This window comes from Triticum dicoccoides, chromosome 5A (assembly GCF_002162155.2).
Source record: "Triticum dicoccoides isolate Atlit2015 ecotype Zavitan chromosome 5A, WEW_v2.0, whole genome shotgun sequence".
Classification (NCBI taxonomy): Eukaryota; Viridiplantae; Streptophyta; class Magnoliopsida; order Poales; family Poaceae; genus Triticum; species Triticum dicoccoides.
The window spans coordinates 380,499,193-380,500,394 of record NC_041388.1 but is presented as its reverse complement, the minus strand read 5'-3'; positions in this window follow the sequence as shown (position 1 = coordinate 380,500,394).

Here is a 1,202-nt window from a genome sequence, read left to right as displayed (position 1 = left end):
ATATATAATAAAACCAATAGACTGAATACAGGCCCAAAACAACCCAATATGTTGAATCCTACGAGGGGTGGGCAAAATGTGCCACATACCGACCCGTTTACTAAGGGGATCATGCTTGGGCTGGGGAGCTAGACATATTCTGCCAGCCCGGCAATGCCCATATAGTTGGTGTGCCTGGGTGGGCCATGTCATGCCTGGCCCGTGTAGCTCAAGTTGTGTCGTGATGGGCCGGCCCATCTGGCCAGGTTTGATATGAATAGAATTCCACCACACATAAAAACTACAGCCAAAGATCTTATGAAAAAACATTTTTTTACAAAAGTACATAACTGAAAAGGGTAAACATAAAGAAGAAAAGATGGAAAATGAGAAAAAAAGAAAAAAGAAGAAGAAAAATAAAAAACAAGTAAACCTAAATAGGATTGGGATGGGGAAGCGTCCAACACGCGACATGTGGCATCGTTAGGGCGCACTTTGTGGCACACTCCCATGCCCTAAAAGTGGTCGTTGGATGTCTCGGGCATAACCCCTAATTAAGAGCTCCCTCGTTTTCGCTATCTTTGTTTTTCTTCTCTTTCGGCCTTTTGCAAAACTTTGGCATGTATCTGGCCCAACTAGTGCAATATTCCAAGAGAATCCATCGCTAGGGCTATATATCACTTAGTGCGATGACACCATATGTCTTGCCTGTGGGGTTTGCCTCTAGCATAGGATTATGTGGCTGCCCAGTAAGCGTGCATCATAGATCATTTTTCTTACGTGGCATTAGTTCAATAATTTCATTCTGATTTTTTCGTGGGGTTCTCTATTCGTTTCAAAAGTTGTGTGTCGGATTTTGCCTTTTTTTTGTTTTTCAAATACATTATCAACCTTTTCTAAATACATGTTGAATACTTTTCAAATATAGGTTGAACATTTTTAATATACACGTTAAACATCTTCCAAATACATGTTGCACATTTTGCAAAATGGACAATGAATTTTTTAATACACATATTATTATTATTATTATTATTATTATTATTATTATTATTATTATTATTATTATTATTATTATTATTATTATTCCCGTTTTTTTATTTCAACAAAATGTAAAATTTTCTAATAAATGATAAAAAATTAACACACATTTGTAAATTTTCATAAAAACTATTAAATTTTTATAATAACATGCAACATTGTTTTTACGTTTAAGAACATTT